This window comes from Carlito syrichta, unplaced genomic scaffold (assembly GCF_000164805.1).
Source record: "Carlito syrichta isolate Samal-C Ts95f unplaced genomic scaffold, Tarsius_syrichta-2.0.1 Scaffold304360, whole genome shotgun sequence".
Classification (NCBI taxonomy): domain Eukaryota; kingdom Metazoa; phylum Chordata; class Mammalia; order Primates; family Tarsiidae; genus Carlito; species Carlito syrichta.
The window spans coordinates 357,158-368,409 of record NW_007248456.1 but is presented as its reverse complement, the minus strand read 5'-3'; positions in this window follow the sequence as shown (position 1 = coordinate 368,409).

Here is an 11,252-nt window from a genome sequence, read left to right as displayed (position 1 = left end):
TCTTGTTCCAGTTTTCAGGGAAAATGTTTCCAGTTTCTGTCCATTTAGCAATATGTTAGCTGTGGGTTTATTGTAGATGGCACTTACTATTTTGAGTGTTTGAGGGTTTTTTATCAAGAAGGGATGCTGGATTTTATCAAAAGCTTTTTCTGCATCTAATGAGATAATCATGTTGTTCTTGCTTTTACATCTGTTGATGTGTTTAATTACATTTATGGTCTTGCTGACGTTGAACCAGTCCTGCATCCTGGGGATGAAGCCTACTTGGTCATGGTGGATGATTTTTGAGATGTATTTTTGGATCCTATTTGCTAGAATCTTGTTGAGGATTTTTGTATCTATGCTCATAAGGGATATTGGCCTGTAGTTCTTTTTTTTGGTGGGATCTTTACCCGGTTTGGGTATCAGTGTGATGTTAGCTTTGTAAAATGATTTGGGGAGAATTCCATCTTTCTCAATTGCCTGGAATACTTTCAATAGGATTGGTATCAGTTCCTCCTTGTATGTTTTGTAGAATTCTGCTGGAAAGCCATCTGGTTCAGGGCTTTTTTTTGTGGGCTGTTTTCATAGGGCAGAGTCAATTTTCTGGGTTGTTATTGGTCTATTTAGTGTCTCAATGTCTTCTTGTTCAACCTGGGGAGGTTGTGTGATGTCAGAAAGTGATAGGAGCTGTTTTAATACACATTTTACACGTACGAAAACTGTAGAACAGAGAAGTCCAGTAGCTTGTCCAAGTTCACACAGGTCATGCTCATAGAATTTAGCTTATAAAACCAGGCACCATTAAAGCAGAGCACAAAACTGCCTCCTTTGCCAAAACAAACTAATTGTCATCTCCTGAACATGCTCTGTTCCTGTGAAACTCTTGTCTTTCCCATCCCTCCTGTGAAATGTTCTCAAACTTTCCTTCGAATGGAAACCTTCCTGAGTATACTAAACAAACGCTACCTACTCTGGGAAATCCTTTATGTGCCTTTTCCCCAGCAGAGTTATTTACTCCCATTCTGTTTTACCATTATATGGGTGCACAGTTCTGCTGGGAAATATGTTGCCAATATGCCAATTACTTCTTAGCCCATCTTCCCCCACCCCCACCAATTAAAAAATGAGCTCCAAAAAGATAGAATCTATGTCTCATTTGTCTCTCAACCCTTAGATCTAGCACAGTTCCTGAGCTTTAGGAGGCACAAAATGTTTAATTAATTAATTAGCAAATAAGTAAACAAAATATGGAGGGGGGAATGCTTCACCTTGCCATGCTACTGAATAGTGCTGGTGTGAACTCTCAATGCAGGACTGAGACAGAGATGAACATCAGTGGAAGGATAAGAAGAATCAAGTGGAGAGGTCAGAGATAAACTTGGGGCTGCCAAGCCTGGAGGGGTTAGCAAAGTGATGTACATCATAGCCAAATAGGAGATGCCAAAGTTTAAGGAAGCAACTGTGGGAGAAGGATGCAACGAGACATCTTAAGATGAAATCTGAAAGAAGGAACAAAGAGATGTCACTCCTGTTTCAGGGACACTGAGTTCATTAATTCCCCTGCCATTAAATTCCTAGAATGTTGCTGCTGTTGACTTATTCCCCTCTTCCCAGAACTTTTGAAAATATGTGAACCGTGGAATAGACATGATTACTGAAGACTTACCGAGAAAATAAATCAACCTTTGCAAGTAGCATGTAACAAAGATGAAGCAAATGTTTCCACGGTGGAAGCCAAGATTGCTTGAGCCCCAAAACATTATTTCTGAATGTTTCATCCCATTTGTGTGGCTGGATGGGTGGTCTTTATCCTTCATGTCCCCCACCACAACCGTTGAGGACGCCATCTTGTGGTTTATTATAAGACCTATATGACCACCCTTTATGGAGAGGCCACCCCTGAGTGCTTGATTGCTGGAGTTTTCTTTTCTTTTTTTTTTTTTTGAGTAGGAGTCTGTCTGTCACACAGGCTGGAGAGCAGTGGCATGCTCACAGCCACTGAAGCCTCAACCTGCTGGGCTCAGGTGATCCTTCCACCTCAGCCTTTCAAGTAGCTGGAACCACAGGCATGTGCCACCATGCCTGGCTAATTTTTTTGATTTTATTGTAGAAACACGGTCTCACCATGTTGCTCAGGCTGGTCTTGAACCCCTAAACTTAGGCAGTCTTCTCACCTCCACCTCTAAAAATGCTGTGATTATAGGCATGAGCCACTGGGCCCGGCCTTGGAGTTGTTTTCTAATCTGCTTCCTATACTTCCCAGCCTTCTAATAAAAGGCAAGGAATTGGGATGGCTCCTTTCCATGTGCCAACATCATCTTCCTTTATTCTTTATGGTTTTTTCTGTGCTGGCTGGAGAGTCACTTTGGATCCCCATTTGAAATTCTCTTCTATCGCTGAAATTCCAAGAACTTCTCTACCCATATGTCTTTGTGTAATACACACCTTTGTATTGCAGTCTTATTGTAGGTCAAGTGCAAGAACCAGGGTTTAGGCGAGGCCATTCCAATTATTTTTAAGGGATGAGGTTTGTTTGTAAGGTGCCTGTTTCAGATGTTTCAGAGCCCGCCATCTCAAAGATGCACACTGGTGCTTGATGGCCAAGAGCTATGATGTACACTCATTGATCCAGTGCTCCAAGATGGACTATTACTGAATGTTCTTGAGAAGGGAAGTGACATTATAGAAGCACCGAGTTGACATTCACCAATATACCAGCACAACCATAGCAGTTGTTAAAACTTTGACATACAGTTGACCCTTAAAGAACGCAGGAGTTAGGGGTGCCGACCCTTAGGCAGTCGAAAAGTTGCATGTAACTTTTTTTTTTTTTTAAGTTGGAGTCTCACTCTATCGCCCAGACTGGAGTACAGTGGCCGCTCCTGGCCACCGCAGCCTCGACCTGCTGGGCTCCGGCGATCCTTCTGCCTCAGCCTTCCAAGTACCCAGAAATACAGGCATGTGCTACCACGCCTGGCTGATTTTTTGATTTATTGTTGAGATGAAGTCTCGCTGACCAGGCGAGTCTCGAACCTGTGGGCTAAGGCAATCCACTCACCTCAGCCTCCCAAAAGCGCAGGATTACAGGCTGAGTCACAAGCCAGGCTTGCAGGTAACTTTTGACTCCCCTAAAACTTAACTCCTAATTACCTACTGTTGACCAGAAGCCTTACCAATGACTTCGTCAATTAACACTAATTATATATATCATGTATTATGTGTTGTATCCTTACAATAAAGTAAGTTAGAGAAAATAAAATGTGATTCAGAAAATCATAAGGAAGAGAAAATATATTTACTGTTAAGTGGAAGTGTATCATCTTAAAGGTCTTCATCCTTGTGGTTTTCATGTTGTATAGGCTGAGGAGGAGAAAGAGGAGAAGTGTGTCTTCCTGTTTCATGGGTGGCAGAGGCAGAAGAGATGGAGGAGATGGAAGGGAAGACAGGAGAGACAGGCTCACTTGGTACAGTTTTTGTTGAAAAAAATCCACGTAGAAGAGGACCCACAAAGTTCAAACACGTGTTATTCCAAAGTTCACTGGATTTTCACAGTGGTTGGTGAAAAGGTCCTTCACCTCCCTGAGTGCCACAACCCTAGCAGCCTAGACCTTCCCCAGGACTCCCAGACCTCCTATGATCCAGCAATAAAAGGTTAGGTCCTAGCCCAGCACACCATACAGGACCCAGCTTCAGCCTCTGTGTACTGAGGGCTCATGACCTTGCCATGCCAGTTGGGAGGTTTTTTTGAATGTCACTTCTACAGACACAGTACTTTGGGGAAAACTGTCCTGGCAGCAGTGTATAAGGGTTAGAGAAGACTCTAGAACCAAAAATTTTAGCAACAAGTCTATTGCCTTAATGAGGTGGTGAGCACTTGAGCTAAGGTGACAGGCGAGAAAACCAAGCAGTTTGTCAGCTCAAGAGGGTCAAAGGCTCCTTCCACTCAGCCTCTGGAAAGCATGGACAGGTCGAAACCCAGTCCCACTCCCTGGGTAACCAGTCCAGAATGGGACTACCAGCAGCATCAGCTTATTATTGAGTCAGAAACCCTCTAGATTAGGAACATTAGAAAATTTCCTAGTTCACTCCAGTCCAGGATTAATTTGAGTCAACAAATGAGCCTTTAACAGGGCAAAAAGGATGTGTGAACAAGGATCACAGATCACACAGAATGAAGGAAGTGAAAGAAAAACAACCAGCAGAGAAAAAAGAGAACAGTAGAAAGCCTAAAAGTAGGGGCTGGGCGCAGTGGTTCATGCCTATAATCTCAGACTCAGAAGGGTGAGGCATGAGGACCACTTGAGACCAGCCTGGGCACTGTGGAAAGAACCCATCTCTACAAAATATGTAAAAATTAACTGGGCATGGTAGCATGCACCTGTAGTTCCAGCTACTCAGAAAACTAAGTCATAGGCTCTCTTGAACATAGAAATTAAACTGCAGTGAGCTGTGATCACACCACTCCACTCTAGCCTGGGGAACAGAGCTGTGATCACACCACTCCACTCTAGCCTGGGGAACCCTGTCGCTGCAAATAATTAAATTAAAATTTAAAAGTAGTTTTCAGCCAAATTACAATAGAATATAATCAAGAAGAATTCAGACTGAAAATGGGTATATCTATTTTTGACGGGGGATGACCAGAAGTGAAACTGTAGGAATTAAGATGGTAATGCATGAAGAAGAAAAGGAAAATGGTGTGCAAACTGGACTATTGGCCTCCACATTTTCCAGACCTGGAATGGTTAACCCGTGAGTGGGTGCAACAATGGCTGAAACCTCTAGTGTGGTTTAGTGGTCACAGTTTCACACAAATAGAAAACCAACAGAACCCACCCAGAGCTATGACTAGACCTTCTGTTCTATAGTGATGTCCTTCCTGATGGTCTTTTAAAATTCAAGTATTGGCAGATAGAGAGCAAGGAGAATGTTCCTGCTCTGTGTCAGATGGCATCAGGCATGGACCAGGAGCAGCACTTCACCTGGACATTAACCCTTTGGGTGAGGATCCCATGCAACCATTGGGCTCAGCCCTGAACATGTCCCAGATGTGGAACTCGGGCTCAGAAATGTCTGATCCAGCAAACAAACTTTCTGTTACACCCCCTATCACCATGGGACTTCTCCAGCAGGGACAGAATTCCCTAAGGGATTAGCTAAGAAGCACAAAAGTTTGAGTTTTGTGAGACCTGAAGTTACTTCCCCTCATGCCTGAAACATTTTAAGTCTAGATTTACTATTTCTATCTCCCCAACTTTTTTCATGATTTTGGGGAATTTTAATATCCATGAAGATGGTCCTTCCAGTATCCTGGCTTTTACGATTTCCTTAACGTCTTCACCTCCAATGGCCTGTACCCCACTCCTCAGCCACTCATTGCCTGAGTCACATCCAAGTCTAGACTTCATGATGCAACAATGGCATCTATTCTGTAGTCTTATATACTTCATAATGCCAACAACGGCATCTACTCCATCCAGTTCTTAAACCACTATCTCATATTTTCGAGTCGCTTCTTCAGGTACTCCAATTTAAATAATTCTTCAACCCAGTCAGGTTCTCTAATCTATGGGTCTTATTGCCTTTTATTCCCTCAAACCCTTTATGCCCTCACTTCCATGGCCAGGACTAAGATGAGACAAGGGAGAGACCACAAAGGAGAGCCAGCATGTAGGAAGACACTTATTATCAGGGTCCTGTGAAAGCAAGGTGGGCGCTTGGGTGGATTTGTTTCCTTGAAAGTTACTCCCCAAGCACCCATCCTAGACCTCCCTCTGATCCTGGTAAAAGTGCACTTTCCTCCTTACCTGGGTTAGACAACATAATCCTTTTATTTTATTTTATTTTTTTGCATCGGAGTCTCACTCTATCGCCCAGGATGTTATGCAGTGCCTCTCTCCTGGAAGTGCCCGAGTTCCACATCTGGGACATGTTCAGGGCTGAGCCCAATGGTTGCATGGGATCCTCACCCAAAGGGTTAATGTCCAGGTGAAGCCCTCAACCTGCTGGGCTCAGGTGATCCTTCCACCTCAGCCTTCCAAGTAGCTGGAACCACAAGCGTGCGCCATCACGCCCAGTTAATTTTTTTATTTATTGTAGAGATGAGGTCTTGCCATGTTGCCTAGGTTGGTCTCGAACCCATGGGCTCAGGCAATACTCTCGCCTCCACTTCCCAAAGTGCTGGGACTACAGGCGTGAGCCACTGCGCCCAGTTAACATAATCCGTTATAATAAGCACCCTCTGCCTCCCTCCTGTCTAACTGGCAAAACACCACTCTGGTTAAATCCAAGTTAGCACCTGAGAGGCTGAGCATGGCTGAGAAACCTGAGTACAGCTCATGAATGTGACCCTCACAGGGCCTCTGATGTTCTCAGGATCTCCCCACATTTCCCAGTCCAGTGGTTCTCAAAGTGAGGTCCCTGTTCCAGTAGCGTCAGTATCACCAAGAACTTGTTAAAAAGTAAATTCTTAGGTCCCGTCTCAGACTCACTGAATTGGAAACTCAGAAAGCTGAGTCCACTAAGTCCTGCTTCATCAAGCCCCTCCTCATGTTGATGTGCTCTCTCTCAAGTTTGAGAACCAGCTCCCTTGTCAACTTATTCTCCCAATCTCTTACTCTCTCTCTCTCTCTCTGTCTCTCTCTCTGTAGAGACAGGGTCTCACTATGTTGCCCAGGCTTGTCTCGAACTCCTGGCCTCAAGCAAGTCTCTCATCTCAGCCTTTCAAAGCACTGGAATTACAGTAAATTCTTCCAGAGTCTCACTCTGTCATTCAAGTTGGAGTGTAGTCACATGATCATGGTCATCACACTCCCGACCTGCTGGGCTCAGGTAATCCTTCTGCCTCAGCCTTCCAAGTACCTGGAACTACAGGCGCCTGCCATCACACTCAGTTAATTTTTTGATTTATTGTAGAGACAAGGTCTCACCAAGTTGCCCAGGCTGGTCTCGAACCCCTGGTCTCAGGCAGTCCTCTCGCCTCCACCTCCCAAAGTGCTGGGATTACAGGCATGAGCTATGATGCCTGGCCATTCTTGAGACAATTTCAAACTTCTCTCTCTTCCAACCTCAAAGAGCCCCTGCCTCCTCACTCACAACTTCTTACTTGGATCCTTAATTCACTGAGAAAATCAGAAGAGAACTTTCATCTGCTCCCACCACCCCATGTGAGGAGGCTGTCCTCCTGCTGCAATAAGCCGCCTGCGTTCTCCCCAGAGTTCTGGGAAGTGGATCCTAATGCTTCTTGCCTATGCAAGCACTCAGACTCCTGCAGCTGTGTCCTCTCTTGCCCTTTCTACTAGGCTATTCCCATCAGTATTTTATATCTTTCGATCTTTATTTAAAAAGAAAGAAAGAAAAAAGAAATGTTCCCTAACTCCACATCCGCTTTCAGCACCACCCCATTTCTCTGATCTCTCTGTTTGTAGAAGTACCTGAGATTCATCAGGAAAAATGCCTGGGAAGGCGAATCCGGAGCAGACAGGGAGAGTCTCCAGATACAAAGCACGTCTGACAGTTGAGTAAAGACAAAGGGAAAGAAGATTTGGTAAAAAGCAGCTCAGACTGCATCGTAGCTCTTAGAAAGTCTCAGCTAGTTCAGAGCACCAATTCCTTCATTGTAGAGTTCTGTATTGGGCGGAAATAGCCACCATGCTTATTCACTGGCTGGGGCCCTCCCGGGAAGAACTTGGCCTCAGCGTCCATGCTGTAGCAGGACACTGATCTCCTCTAAGCAAAGCTTTGTAAGCCATGTCTTCAGTCTCTGATTCCTGTCCACTCATTCTCTCATGGATCTATGCCAACGAATTGCCAACCCAGGAGTCAATTCAGAGACCTCGACTTACCTCCTTGAGATACTTTCTTCAATATCCCTCTGGGCCATCATGCCAGTTTTGATGCCAGTTTTGATTTCTCCTCTTACTTCATCAACTGCTTCCTCTCAAATGCCTTTGTTCTGTTCCTTCCTGACATCTGAACATCACCTGAACTCTGGGCTTGGCCATTTTCCCTTCTCTGACGACACTCTCTTCCTAGTGATCTGGCTCAAGCCCAAGCCTTTAAACTCAATTCATATGTTCTAATGACTCCCAAATTGGTGTCTTCAGGCTGGGACTCGCCCATGATTTCTATAGCCAGTCACCTACTTTACGTGAGTACATCACCAGTATATCTACAAATGAGCTCCACATTCCTGATCCCTCCTTCAATTCCTCCTCCAGCCCTACGCAGCTCTGTCAATGGCACTGCCACCCTTGCAGTGGCTCAGGACAAACCCTGAAGCCATTCTGGTTCCCTCTCCTTCTCTCGCACACTACATGCATTCTTTCAACATATCCTTTTGGCTCCACCAACAAAATGTGTGTGAAGCCTGACAGCTTGTCAGTACCTCCAATAGCTACACACCCAAGCCACCAGTGTCTTCTCCTGGATTGCTTCAGTAGCCTCCTAAAAAGTCTCCCAGCCTCCACTCTTGCCCCACAGGCTATTTTTCACACAGCAGCTGGAATGATTCCTGCTAAAAAATATGTCAGATTACATTTCTCTTATGCTCAAAGCCCTCCAACAACACGTCGTCTCCCTGAGAATCACATCCAACTGCTTGACCATGACTGCCACTGGCACATTCTGGCTCCTTCTGGCATCATTTTCTTTCCCTCTCCAGTCCCACTGGCCCCTTGCAGTGTCTGGATGGGCTTGGTACCTGCTGTTCCCTGCACTTTGAATATTCTTCCTCAGATACCCACATAGCTGCCTTCAAGTCTCTGTTCAAATCTTACTTCCCTTAGACAAAGAGCCAGATGGGGCTGCCAGGGGTCCTGCAGAAGGAGATAGGCAGTGTGGTAGAGCCTGCCACGTGCTCATCAAAGGCCATTCTCTCTTTCGTCCAGAGGAAAAGCATCCAGGCAGGCCAATGGCTACTGAGCTAGAGGTTGCCTGTGACCACATGACTATGGAATATAAGTGGAAGTGATTTAAGCAACTTCTGTTCACTGGTTTAGAAAAAAATGTGATCATCCTGCATGTCTACTCTGCCTAATCTGTGAATGCGGACATGGACTTGTTTGCAGCTCAGCTTTGACTGTGTAGCCAAGGACAAGACCCTCAGGAAGGTACAAAAACAGCATGGAAGGAGCATGGATCCCTCTGTGACCATGTGGAGTCCTTTCATCCACTGGACTACTCATCTCAAATAAAAAGCTGCATCATTAGTCCCTGTATTTTGGAGACTCCTTGATATGTCAGTTCTGCCTTTATTCCCTAACACAGACAGCAAAATATCTCCTGTGGTCCCATGACTAATGTTGTTTAAACTCTTATTATGAAAACTTTATAAATAAAAATTTAAACATCAAATAAAAATAGCAAAATAACTAACCCTGTGTAGCCATCTAGTTTTAGACTTTATTCGCTTTTTGGCATATTTTCTTCACCCATTTTTTCCTAGAGGTTTTTAAGCAGGATCCTGTTTTATTTTAAATTATCTTCTGGGCTGAGCATGGTGGCTCAGCCTGTAACCCCAGCACTTTGGGAGGCCGAGGCAAGAGGATTGCCTGAGCCCGCAGGTTCAAGACCAGCCCGGGCAACTTGGTGAGACCTCGTCTCTATAATAAATCACAAAACTAGCCGGACGTGGTGGCATTTGTCTGTAGTTCCAGCTACTTGGAAGGCTGAGGCAGAAGGATTGCCTAAGTCCAGCAGGTGGAAGCTGCAGTGGCCGTGAGCATGCTGCTGTACTCTAACCTGGGCAACAAGAGTGAGACTCCAACTCAAAACAAACAAAAAAAATTCTCTCTGTACCGTTTGGCATTGTAAAACTTTTGGTTATTTCAAACTTCAGTAAATGTCTGCTACTTATGAATTTCCTGTATTGCTGAGGAAATCACAGGAAAATGATGTTGTGTTTCCCTTATAAGTTGACAATTGATGGAGAAAAGAGAATAATAGTGTTTAGTGGGATGAGAAAATCTGAGCAGGAGTCATCAAAACAATGGAAGCACATTGGGGTTTGTAGAAATCTTGGGAAAGACATTGACTTTTCCACAGTGTGTAGAATAAGGACTTAGCCACTTTTATTTAAACATTACATGTGTAAACAACTACATAAGTCTAAAGACGCAGGGACACCAAGATAAGGTAACTGTCAGTGTGTACTTAATGTATATTCAGGCATACCTCAGAGACAATGTGGGTTTGGTACCAGACCACTGCAATAAGGCAAATATCACAATAAAGTGAGAATGTTTTGGTTTCCCAGTGCATATAAAAGTTATTTTTATAATGCACTGCTGTCTATTAGGTGTGCAATAGTGTTATGGCTAAAAAAAAATTCACGCCTTAATTTAAAAATACTTTATTACTAAAAAATACTAACGATCTACTGAGTCTTCTACAGTGAATCATAATCTTTTTGCTGAAGGAGGGTCCTGCCTTGGTGTTGATGACTGCTGATTGAGTAAGGTAGTGGTTACCGAAGTTTGGGGTCACTGTGGCAATTCCTTAAAGTAAGACAACAATGAAGTTTGCCACATCATTGGACTCTTCCTTTCATAAAAGATTGCTTTGTAGCATGCGATGCTATTTGACAGCATTTTACCCGCCGTAGAACTTCTTTCAAAATTGGACTTAATCTTCTCAAACTCTGCCACTGCTTTATCAACTAAATTTATAAACATTCTAAATTCTTTGTTGTCATTTCAACAATGTTCACACCGTCTTCGTCAGGAGTAAATTTTTGTCTCCAGAAACCACTTTTTTTGTTCATCCATAAGAAGTAAATTTGTGCAAGTTTTATCTGGAGGTCACAGCAATTCAGTCACATCTTCCGGCTCCACTTCTAGTTCTCCTGCTGTGATCACCATATCTCCAATTACTTTCTCCACTGATACCTTGAAACCATCAAAGACATCCACGAGAGTTGAAATCAATGTTTCTCAAACCCCTGTAAAAATGGATAGTTTCACCTCTTCCCATGAATCACAAATATTCTTAGCAGCATCTAGAATGGCGAATCCTTTCCAAAAGATTGCCAATTTACTTTTCCCAGATCTATCAGAGAGATCACCATTTATGGCAGCTGTAGCCTTACCAAATGTATTTCTTAAATAAGACTTGCAAAGTTGAAATTACTTCTTGATCCATGGGCTGCAGAATGGATGTTATGTTAGCAGGCATAAAAACAACATTCTTCTCTTTGTGCATCTTTACCAGAGCTCTTGGGTGACCAGGTACATTGTCAATCAACAGTAATATCTTGAAAGGAATCTTTTTTT